Here is a 12,780-nt window from a genome sequence, read left to right as displayed (position 1 = left end):
CTCTCCTTTCACTGGTTTCTGCACCCACCACCTCCCCACCTCTCTCTTGAAACACTAAGCCATCAGACTTCTTATTATTTTTTTTCCCATTGTTGATCAAGTCCATGTTTCTCCTTTGCTTCTTTATTTTTACAGGGCTTGATTGAAGAAGCAGCCGTCAGTCAATAACCTGTACAATTTCTTCATCTCAAAGGAAAGGGCAAGAGGCTCTCCTAATTTCATGCACACACTGCCCTGTTTTTCTGATTTGACTCATTTTCATTTTGCTTTGCAAATTGCTTGCTGCTCATGTGTGCACCTCAGGTCATTTGTGACAGAGCCTCAGAGAGTTTTTCTTACTGCATATAGAATAAGTCTGTTTTTGCTTTTGCTTCATATTGCCATCCTTTCTTCACATGCATGTTGCTGGGTTACAAAGAATTCTTATTTACCCTTGTATCTTGAACTCCAAGTACATAGCTGGCTCCTGATGTATTTACAAATTCACATTACAAATGTGAATTTGAAAGGAAATAAAATATACAAAAGCACTCATTGATGGAAAAAGTTGGACTAAAATCCAGGTCTTTTGACTAGCTCATATATCACTGATTTTAGAATGACTTATAAAGTCTCCAAAATTCAATCTTTAAACAATATCAGTTCCCTTGTAGGGGATATACACCAAGAGCCTTAAGAGCACTTGAGTATGAATGGGAAAGCTGTGCCACACAGTTTAATTTGATAGAGCATCTTTAATATAAACAAGTGTTCTGAAGATCTTTAATAACTTACATGTAATGAGATTAGAAGTGTAAATAAATTGCTACAGTAGGGATGAAGACATTAAAAAAAACAACCAAGATGGAGAGGGCAGAGGTAACTGGCTTGACATTTCAAATTAAACAAATCTTGGAGAGGTAAATGGGACCCAGGGTCTTATGAAGGTCATTACTGAGTAGAAAGAGAGTAAAAGGCCAGCACTCTAAGTATGGAGAAAAATTGTGGGTAGATGGAAAAAAGTTGAGTATAAAGAGACAAAGTAATAAATATGCTTAGAACGCAAAGTCAATGTAATATTGATTTATTTTTTTATATTTTTAATCAAGTTTAATATCAAGTATTGGGAAATAAATTTATGCATTAAAAAATAGATTTTTTTTTCCAAATTGGTTAGATTGAAGAACAATGTAAACAGGTTCCTGTAAAATCAAGAAAATAGGAAGTAGGCAATGCTTTCCACGAACTCTTATCCAGGATAAGAGGTGGTCTCACTCTTCTGGGCCTCGGTCACTCCCAGTTTACTATTAATCATGAAGAACTTACAGATTTAGTATTATCAGTCCCTGATGGGTCCTCATATTAAGCTGTTCAAGAAATGGCTAAAGATTGTCTATTAGACACAGGGTCTCTAGTTTTATTCCTAAGTCCTTGATCCATTTTGAGTTGAGTTTTGTGCATGGTGAGAGATAGGGGTTTAATTTCATTTTGTTGCATTTGGATTTCCAGTTTTCCCAGCACCATTTGTTGAAGAGGCTATCTTTTCTCCAATGCATGTTCTTGGCTCCTTTGTCTAATATAAGATAATTGTAGTTTTGTGGGTTAGTCTCTGTGTCCTCTATTTTGTACATCCTTACCTTACAGGTGAAGGTGTTGAGGTGTGGAGACTGAAAGGGTTTTGCACAATCTTGGACTGAGAAATAATTTTGGTGTAACTTGGTCTATTGACATTCTGCATTGAATTTACTCATATAATGTTATGGTTAGATATGATGTCCCCCAAATTCTCATGTGTGAGACAGTGCAAGAAGGTTTGGAAGAGAACTGATTAAGTTATAGCCTTCACCTAATCAGTAAATTAATCCATGATGGGATTAACTGAGTGGTGACTGGAGGCAGGTGGATTATGGCTGAAGGAAGTAGTTCTTTGGGGGCATGGATAGGGGTATGTATTTGGTATCTGGAGAGTGGAGTCTTTCTCTGCTTCCTGATCTCATGTGAGATGCTTTCCCTCTGCCACACTCGTCAGCTATGATATTCTGACTCACCTTGAGCCCCCAGGAATGAAGCCAGTCACCTATGGACTCAGACCTCTGAAACTGTGAGCCCTCAGATTTTTCTCCTCTACACTTGTTCTGAGTCCTTTTAGTCACAGCAGTGAGAAAGCTGACCAGAACACATAATACCAGTTCACCTTTTTGCATATTTGAACGGCGATGAAATAGATGTTCAGTGGTGAAGACCATACCCAGGGACAGGTATTCAGTTCTAAAAGTCATGTTGAGGGATAAATACCTGAAGTAGTCAGTTAAATTTGGGAAAACAGAGATCTGAAAGCATTAAGTGACTTAACCCTAGAATTATGGCCAGCTATAGTCAGTATAGTGTAGTCTAGAACTCAGATCTGCTGGTTTACAATTATGTTTCTTATCTTTAAACAATACTTCTTCCTGTGTCCTGATGAATGAAAGTATAATTAATGTGCTAAAATACCCCACTAACCTGACAAAGCTGAAATTTATCCAGGCACATAGGCATGATATGACTGGTGCCAAAAGATCCTTCCTTCACTGAAATGAAATTAAACAAATTATAAAATAAAATCTATAAAATAACTATATCTGTAACCTCCTTTGTGTTTTTAGACTTAAAAGAACTACTTAAAAAATATTCCCTATGGCATAAAGCTTTTTTGTTGTTGTTGTTTTTTGTTTTGTTTTGTTTTGTTTTAAGCAAGGGATTGAACCTAACCACTGAGCATATCGCCAATCCTTTTTTTGTATTTTATTTAGAGACAGGATCTCACTGAGTTTCTTAGGGCCTTGCTAAGTTGCTGAGGCTGGCCATGAACTCTTGATATTCCTGCCTCAACCTCCTGAGCCACTGGAAGTAAAGGTGTGTGCCACTATGCCCATCAAAGAAAACATTTTTTTTAATAAAGGGAACCCACTAATAATTTAGAAAATTTATCAGATCTTAGTCACTTTCCTTAAGAAATTTGAAGAAAATGAGATGTAGCATTTGATGGAGAAATGGAATGTCATTTAAAAAATCAGGGTATGAAGCATTGTGAAACAAATATTTTAATGTTGGCAAAGGATTGTGATGTTTCTCCTACTTATGTGGTTAATAGACCAAATAGTTTGATTTCTTTGTCATATTTTTAAGTTATCTAAATAACAATATTCTGGTTTTATTCAAGGTAATATTAATAATATCTTGAAAATCTTGCATTTATAAATCTTTCATGAATCTTGTATCCTCTACTGTATGTGGAAAGCTGTTACATTGGTAGATGAAGCATCCAACTTTAAAGACGGTCCCAGGTCATGTCATCTCCTACTTTTCATAATCTCCACTTGTACTCTGCAAGGTAGGTCCATGTGGCCCATAACACATGGAAGAAGTGAAGGCATTACTGAGGTTTGATTATAAAAGAGTTTAGGTTTAGTCTTGCAGTCCTGTGTCTCCTCATCTCTTCCTTTCTTTATTCTTCAGCTCTTCTCCATTGTTCCAAACATTCACATTGAAGAAAACAGCTGCCATATTTTGAGGATACTCAGGAAATTCTGTTGGGAGGTCTATATAGAGATGCACTGAGACTTCTAGCCAATAACCAGTGAAGAATCATGGCCCCCTGAATGGCCATCTTGGAAGCAAATGTTACCTCAAGTAACAATTTTAGAGATGATATAGCTCTAGCCAAGCCCTTGAATGCAACGCCAAAGGATCTTTGATTAAGAACTACCCAGACTGATTCCTGATGCTCAGAAATTATTAGTGTATGTATATATATATTTTGTTTTAAGCCATTATGATTAGGAGTAATTTTTCATGGAGTAATAGTTAACCACTACATAGGTAATAGGAAATCATTATTATCACATCATTCTTTACTTAAATAAACATGTTTAAGACTGTTGGTTGGTCCAGGAAATCTATGGTACCCTTGATGTATAGTGATAAAATTATAGCTGAAATATAAATGTGACGGACTAAATATTTGCAATAAGTTCACATTTTGATATCTTTTTTATATTCTAGTAATGACGTTTATTTTTTAAAAAATTTAGAATTTGTTTTTTTTTAGTTATACATGACAGTAGAATGTATTTTGACATATCATACATACCTGGAATATAACTTCTCATTTTTGTGGTTGTACATGATGTGCAGTTACACTGGCCACGTATTCATATATGGACAAAGGAAAATTAGGCCTGATTCATTCTACTGTTTTTTCCCATTCACATTCCCCATCTCATTCCACCACTCCTAGTCCAATCCAGTGAACTTCCGCTCCCCTGCCCCATTATGGATCAGCATCTGCCTATCAGAGAAAATATTCAGCCTTTGGTTTTGGGAGATTATCTTATTTACTTAACTAGTTCCATTTACCAGCAAATGCTATAATTTCATTCTTATTTATGGCTGTGCAATATTCCATTGTGTATATGTACCACATTTCTTTACACATTCATTTGTTGAAGGGCATCATTGGTTGCATAGCTTAGCTATTGTGAATCGTGCTGCAACAAACATTGGTGTGGCCATATCACTACTATTGTATGCTGATTTTAAGTCCTTTGGTTATATGCGAAGGAGTGAGATACATGGGTCAAATGGTGGTCCATTCTTAGTTTTCTGAGGAATCTCCATATTTTTTCCAGAATGGTTGCACCAATTTTCAGTGCCACCAGTAACGTATGACTGTAACTTTTTTCTCACATCCTTGCCAACATTTACTGTTACTTGTATTCTTCATAATTCCTACTCTGACTGGAGTGAGATGAAATCGCAGTGTTGTTTTAATTTGAATTTCTCTAATTGTTAGTGACGTTGAACATTTTTAAAATGTATTTGTTGACTGATTATATTTCTTCTTCTGTGAAGGAACACAGTTTCTTTGCTCATTTATTGATTGGGTTATTTGGAGGAGTTTTTTTAGTGTTAAATTTTTGAGTTTTCTCTATGTCCTACAGATCAATGCTCTGAGATGCAGGTGGCACCTGTAGGCTTTTCCTTTGTGTTCTTGATTTTTTCCTTTGCTGTAAAGAAGATTTTTTAGTTTGATAACATCTCATTTATTAATTCTTGGTTTTGCTTTTTGTGCTTTGTTGAGGAAGTCAGTTCCTAAGCCCCCATAATGAAGATTTAGGCCTAATTTTTCTTCTAATAGGTGCACGGTCTCTGGTCTAATGTCTAGATCCTTGATTCACTTGTATTTTGTGCAGGGTGAGAGATAGGGGTTTAATTTCATTTTGTTACATATGGATTTTCAGTTTTCCCAGCACCATTTGTTGAAGAGGCTATCTTTTCTCCAAAGTATGTTTAAGGTGCCTTTGTCTAGTATGAGATAACTATTTATTTGAGTTTGTGTTTGTGTCTTCTATTCTGTGCCATTGGTCTTAATGTCTGTATGTTGAACCAACCTTGCATCCCTAATATAAATGCCCCCCAATCAACTTTTAATATGTTTTTGTATGCGATTTGCAAGTATTTTGTTAAGAATTTTTGTGTCTATATTCATCAGAGATATTGGTCTGAAATCAAGATGTTTCTTTGTCTGGTTTTAGTATCAGGGTGATACTAGCACCATAGAATGAGTTTGGATGGGTTTTCTCCTTTTCTACTTCATGGAAGGATTAGTTCTCATTCTTCTTTGAAGGTCTGATAGAACTTGGCTGAGAATCAGTCTGATTCTGGGCTTTTCTTTCTTGATAGGATTTTGATGACATTTTCAATTTCATTGCTTGAAATTGATCTATTAAAATTGTCAATTTGGTTCAATTTGGGTAGGCCACATAGCTCTAGAAATTGGTTGATGTCATCAAAATTTTTTATTTTATTAGAGTATAAATTTTCAAAATAGTTTGTGATTATGATCTGTATTTTATTACCATCCTTTGTGATATTTCCTCTTTCATCATGAATTTTAGTATTTTGAGTTTTCTCTCTTTGTTAACTTGGCTAGGGTTTATCATTTTATTCATTTTCTCAATGAACCAACTTTTTGTTCTGTTGATTTCCAGATTGTTCCTTTTGTTTCAATTTCAATTATTTCAGCCTTGATTGTAATTATTTCCTGTCTTCTACTATTTTTTGTATTGATTTGTTCTTCTTTTTCTAGAACTTTGAGATGTAATATTAGGTAATTTATTTTTTTACTTTATGTTCTTTTAAGGAATGAGATCAATGCAATCAACTTTCCTCTTAGAACTGCCTTCACAGTGTCCAAGAATTTTTGATATATTGTATTACTATTTTCATTTACCTCTAAGTACTTTTTTTAAAATTTCATCTCTTATTTCTTCTGCTATCCTTTGGTCATTCAATAGCATATAATTTAGTCTCCAGGTGTTAGGGTACCTCTATTTTTTATCATTTATTTCTTATTTCACTCTATTATGATTTGATAGAATGCAAGGTATTATCTCTACTTTTTGCATTTGCAATAGGAAATATCTTATTGAGTGTGTTTTGTAATAGGCTTTCTAACTGTGAAATTTTTTTTTAACTTTTGTGTATCATGGAAGGTTTTTATTTCATCGTCAATTCTGAAGCTTAATTTGCTGGTTATAATATTCCTGCCTGGCACCCATTTTCTTTCAGAGTATGGTATATATTATTCCAAGACTTCCTAGCTTTGAGGCTCTGGGTTAAGTTCTCAGATGAAGTCTGGGTTGGTTTCCCTCTAAATGTTACCTCGTTTTTCTCAGGCAGTGTTTTAAATTCTATCCTTTTTTTCTGTACATTAGGCATTTTTGTAATAATGTGCCTTGGTGTGGGTCTGTTGTAATTGTGTATATATGGGTTCTGTATACCTCCTGCATTTGATTTCAGTTTCTGAGACCAGCTGTCCCCTGTGTCAACTTCTCTGTACACTGATTTTCTCCTGGTCTCTTAGGCACTCTCTGTTGTGCAGCATGGGTTTCCCAGGCCTGTGTTTTGGGCCAAACTCTGGTTTCAGGATCAGACTCTCAGTTGCCACTCCCTACATTATAGATGCAAAATGGTTCCTTTCTCTGTCTGCAAGCTACTAGGAGCCATGTGGTTTCTTTCCCTCCCAAGGATATTGTGCAGTGTGCCTTTCAGTTTAGATGGGCAGTGTCTTTGATCTCTAAGCTCTCTGAACCCAGACATGCCTCAGGCTTCCTAAAAAAAACTGCAGGTTGCTTTGATTCCCTTATCCCTCCACTTTTCTCATGAAGGGACCACTCTGGCTTGCACGCGTGCCCGCAGCAGAGGCTGTAGCACTGAGGATTTCTTCATTATATTATATTATTATATTCAACCTCCTGAGTTCCTGATCTGCTTTAATTGCACAGTTTTAAATTTCACTAAAGCCCCCCCCCCATACACACTTTCTTTGTTCACCCACATTGCTGAGAAGCTGCTGTCTGCTTTCTTGATTTCATGACACAGATCAGTCAGTAAAGTGACCCTCTCTCTTTAGCCTTATTGAAAACTCACCATACTTTGAAATCTTAACCCCGAAGATGGTATTAGGCAGCGAAGCCTTTAGGAGTTCATCAGGTCTTTAGGGTGGGACCTTATTCATGGGATTAGTGACCCTAAAAAGGACAGCAGAGAAATCTCTAATCTTCTCTCATTTTGAGGACATGAGAATTCAGCACTTTGCAGCCCAGTAGTGTTTCCTTATCATTACCAAACATGGTGACAGGCTTTTCTCAGATTTATGGCCTATAGAGCTGTTAAAAATAAATTGGTATTGTTTATAAGCGACCCAGTCTGTGGTACTTTCGCTCAAACTGACTAAAACAATGATTTCCCAGAAAAAAACATTTCCTTGACTTTTCCTACATTTAGATTGGGTATTTGAATAACTGTTGCTCAAGGGTAATATAACCAGACAAAATGTTGTAAATGTGACTAGACTGTTGGCGCTAGATTGTAGAGGCTCATTTAGAAGAAAACTGAGGTGAATTTCTATCCTTTTTCTTATTTCTTTTTTGGTGGAGGTGGGAAAATGGGTGGGTAGTGTATTTTTGATCATACTTAATGACAAACAGTATAAACCAATTGTGTTAGTCAGCTTTTCATTGACATGACTAAAATACCTGACATGAGCAACTTAAAGAAGAAAATAAATTTTTCTTTTTCTTTTTTATTTTTTTGGCTTACAGTTTCAGAGTTCCCTGGTTAGCTGGCTCCAATGCTTTGTGTATTGGTGAGGCAGAACATCATGATAGGACATGGAAGACAGATGTCAGCTCATGGCAGCTGGGAAGAAGATTGTGGGAAAGGGCTGGGGCAAGAAATACCATCTATGGTATGTCCCCAGTGTCATACTTCCCCACACCCCACCTGCCTTTGGTTTCCACTACTCTCTAGTAGTCCATCCAGCTATCAATGGATTAATCAAAAAATGAGGTCAGAGCCCTCCCGATCCAATCCCTTCCCCAAAGCCTCGCCTCTGTGCATTTTTGTATTTGTGACCTAGTTTTCAACAGATGAGCCTCTGGGGGTTTATTCCAGATCCAAACCAAAGTATATAAAGAAAAGGAATAAAATAAAAGGACAAAAATGATAACAATTTGAGGTGCTGTAGATGGATAGTAAAAGGCACAATTTTATATAATAACACAGACTGGCATTTTGTCCTCAGTAATGTCTGCAGTCTGAAGGTTTGTCTATCAGGGAAATAACCACATGGTTCATTTTATCCCTGTATTCAAATACTACTGAATTTTTCTCGTTGGTTGACCCGGTGGAAACCAAGTCTTCAGTTGTTACCGACAAGCAATATGTACTGGATTTATGATTGCTTTTAAAGTTTTTCTTTATAGAATAACCCTCTACTTCTCTGGCTCATTTGTAATGCAAGAGCAACCTTCATCTTGTTCAGTGAGACCTGATATTTGTCCTTTTCCTTGCCTTATCAGCAAGATAGGACACAATGACTCCAGAGAGTGGCTCACACATACAGGTTCTGTTCATGTGCACCTTTATTGAGAATCATTGTTATAGGTATTCTGGTCAGTTCAGTTCCACAGGTAATTATGAGCATCCTGGACTAGGATAGCTCCTTTCTTTCATAGCTAGCCCATTTTTTGTGCTTTGGTACAAAGTGTCCAAACTCTGTGAAGTTTGTCCAGACTTTCCACTTTTCTCATTTGTTTCTCTCTTGCCTTTCATAAGGTCCCTCCCAATGGTTGGATAGTATACTTCATGAGCTCTATGTTGTCCTTTATTAATTTCTGATTTATTCTATGCTCCAAGACAACAACCTCTTCTCCCCACATGCAACTTTCTTTATGTCAGGCTTTAAAGAGAGTTGACTGGGAAAAAAAAAATAACAGATAGGATATGGCAACAGTGTCAACTGGTTTTTGTTGAGATGGAAGAAGAGTATTAATGAGAATTTTTTTAAAAAATGTAGCTACTGGCTGTGGTTTCTAAGTCGAAAGTCAACAGGTCCCAGGCATTGTATTTAGGAAGTGAGACTGTGGGATGGTATCTGTATAACTAAGCAGGTATTCTTAGAACCTCAGGAAAGTGCTCACATTGCTTTTTCCTGAGAACTGGGTGACACAGTTCTTTCAGCTGAAATGATAAATAGTATTTGTCTGAACTCTTATAAGCTCTGTCATATTTGAATGTGCTCTGTCTGCTCTCTGACACTCCTACCCAGAACCATGAACGCTTTTACCTTCACTCATTCTCTTTACGCTGATAACTGCTTTAAATTTGACTTCCAAATTTATACAGTATGATTCACAGGCCCATCAAAAATTCTACCCTTATGTATGTGAGCATTGAATATATACATTTGATCTCTTTGATTAGGGAAAAAAGGTTAGCTATGGCTCTATCAAGTCATAGTCTAACACTGGGGGCTACAGAGCCTCAAAGGCGCATTATTCACCCAAAAGGAAACTGAACTTGACTTTGAGATTATTTACATTCCTTATCTTATAAAAACGATGTGTCATCTAAACAGGTGATCATAATGTAAGAAAATAATTTTAATTAAGTGCACATTAAAATAATTCTTATGGGATAAGATCTCAGATGCCAGCTTATTCCATGAATGGTGGCAGTGGTGTTCAGCCACAAACCACTCTTGTCTTTAGCTGCAGCTTATTTTTTCAAAACTCTAACTAGACTCTTGAAATGAGACCCCACAAACAAACTCTAAATTGCATTTGACAAATGAGAGAATAAGTTCCAAATATTATGCATGTTCTAATACACAGCAGAGAGTCCATAGAAACATGACTAGCATAGCAAGTGATAGCTGGGAACATGATCAGAATGCATAATGCACAATCCATACTCCTGTGCTTAGCTTTTTTGTTTTTCTTTTATAATTAATGAATACTGCAAAATTCTGTTTGTGAAGAAGTTGGATTAAAATCATAAATTATTATTGAAGCAGTCAGGTATGGGCTTGGCATTATTATGCACAGTGAGAGGTGAGTAAGAATTGAACTATTTGAGGTGCTATCAGCAACTTAATGTGAATTCTTTACATTGTCAAGGTCCAGATAAACTCAAGTATTTGGTGGAATGTATTTTCCTTAACCATTTTCAAATGCAATGCCTATTATACTTAGAATCAGCTCCAAGGATTCTTTCTTCTGAGACTAGGGTTAGAAGTCCTAGGGTTCTGCCCATAATCAATAGCTACTTTAATATTGGAATTGTTGAGACAATTTAAGGTGGTTTGCCAAGCAAACAGTGGATGTTTCAGGCCTGGAATTAACATGGTTGATGTAGAATTTTATGCATGTTTCATTTTATCTGATGTAAACAGATTCCTCACTCATTTATTCTTTTAAAGGAAAAATATTACCTGGATTATGTGATTTTTTTTTAATTTTTGGTATAACTTTTAAGGCAATAACTTAATAGAGTATTGACTAATAAAAGAACATCACTAAAATTTTTAAAGCAGTATTTTGGAACATTCAAAGTCTCTCTTTTCACGAATATTATTACATTCTTACAACATGCCATCCCTTGTTCTCTGAATTAGGAATGAAGTGGTGAACAAGATAGGCCAAGGCCTTCTTCCCATGCAACTTAGGTTGTGGAGGGTGAAACAGATGATAAATAAGTAAATAAAAGTCCTGGTTCTCCTAAATGGTATTAAAAATAGAACAGTTAAGAAAAAGAAGTAAGGAGAGTCTTTTTTGTAGGTGGTTGACAGAGAAGGTCTTGTAGAATTCATACTTAACAAGTGGACTTATAAATGAAAGGGGGCATTCCATAAAATTTAACAGTTGTGGACACTGTGCAGTCATTTTCTTTACTTAGCCAGTTTCTAAACACTTTGCACAAATAAGATTATTAAATCCTCACTATTGGATATAGATACAAATATTGTGCTGTTTGACAGACAGACTGAAAATCATGGACACTAGTAATTTTCCAAGTTTATTCACTTAGTTGGTCTCAGCCTTGAAACCAGCAAATCAGGATTCAGGATCCATGATATTAACCAGTTCACTGCCTTGCTGAGAGAAAATGTGTAGGCAGTGAGAACAGCAGGTGAAATCTATAAGAATATCAGAGTCATAAAATTCAAGGGACCCAATGAGCAACAAGCATCTGAATATGTCTGTGAGGAAGAGGAGAATGATGTCAGATGAAATCAGAGAGGTCTGCAGGAGCTTGTGACAGGCTACATTTGGGGGTTTATCTTAAGCACATTGAGAAACCTTGTAGGATTTTAGGTAGGCAGACAAACAACACTACTCTTTTAATTGTTGAGAAAGCAATTTGGGCTGTTTCCTGGTAGATGGATTTTGGATACTGTGTCTGCAAACAGAACAATAAGAAGTCTGCTGGCTCAGTCCCATGATGATGGTTAGCGTTGGGTCTTGTGCAGCAGTGTTAGTAGCTGTGAAATGGGATGGAACTGGGATATATTGAAAGGCTGAGTTGTCATAATTTCACAGATGATGTGAAAGGAAGGAGGTAAGAAAACCATCAAAGCAGAGTGTCTTAGGCATATTGAATATGCCAATTAAAATTAAGACCATGTGCTAAATTGATCCATTAGTATATTTTAAAAGGCATAGTTACAAAAGTTCCCACACAAATATTAAGACATCATATTTTATCAACTATAACCTGCATAATTTTTAATTCTATAGGAAATTGCTATTCCTCTTGTTCTTGATAACACTTTAGGTTTAATAAAATGTTATTAATTGAAATTCTCTTTCTCATGGGAGAAATGATTAGCATTTGGTAGATTTACTAAGTCATACTTTCCTTGATATTTCCACATTAAAATTTCTCTTCCCAAGAAGTCTCTACCAGAATATTTAGCATTTCGGTAAACTCTTTTACATTGTTTTTTTTTTTAAGCATACATTGTTATGTCTGTCATGTTTTCAATACTAGAGCACAAACAGCTTAAGAGCTGGTGCTTAACTTCTGTGCATTTTTGATATTCCATAGAGTACTCAGCCCAGATGTAGAAATGAAGTAACAAGCCCAATAAATTACTCTTGAATTGACTTGACAGGTGTCAGTGAGGTGCAACGCCATCCAGAATTTCATTTTGTGATGGTGAAATTCAGTTAAATGTCTGTTTCTTCAGCCTGTTATTTTATTTTATTTCTTTTGGTGGGGGGAGGTGATTGGCTTGGATAGTAAACAGAAATATCTGTATAATCAAAACTTTACCGGGACAGAAAGAAAGAAAGAAGGGGGAATAGTCTTTGAGAAAACGATGAATGAAGACTGAAGAAGTTACTAGAGAAAAAGGCATCAAGTTTTAGTAGATCATTACAGCATGAGCTACCTAAATAACTTCTATTATTA

This window comes from Spermophilus citellus, assembly GCF_964194105.1.
Source record: "Spermophilus citellus genome assembly, chromosome: 13".
Taxonomy (NCBI): domain Eukaryota; kingdom Metazoa; phylum Chordata; class Mammalia; order Rodentia; family Sciuridae; genus Spermophilus; species Spermophilus citellus.
Note: the sequence above shows the minus strand (reverse complement) of the source record.